A 388-nucleotide genomic window follows, 5' to 3' on the forward strand; every position below is an offset into this window, starting at 1 on the left:
GGAACGGCGAAGGTGCCGCCATGTTAATACGACTCATTTTTGTAGCATAAAAATATTCAAAATATTATGCAAAAGCAAGCACTTACACATACCACGTAGGCACGGACATCGTTTGAAGTTCATTCCGTATATTTTTCAGAAATATCGGATGGCTTTCTGGCAAATTTTGATGCAGAATTACGGTGTCTAAAAGCCTGCGGTTGCAGGCGTCTTCACTAGATGGCGGTACCATACTGACGGAGGCTCGGGATCACATTGATTACGCGCCTCGTCTGAATCACATCTCGTCGTCTGTGCCTGCACGCCTGCATAGGGTAGCAACATGGCAGCGCCTTTGCGGTTCCCGATTTTAATGCTTGTGTGCTATGGGAAGCTTTCTCTCTAGAAA

The sequence above is a fragment of the Dermacentor silvarum genome, chromosome 7, assembly GCF_013339745.2.
Source record: "Dermacentor silvarum isolate Dsil-2018 chromosome 7, BIME_Dsil_1.4, whole genome shotgun sequence".
Taxonomy (NCBI): Eukaryota; Metazoa; Arthropoda; class Arachnida; order Ixodida; family Ixodidae; genus Dermacentor; species Dermacentor silvarum.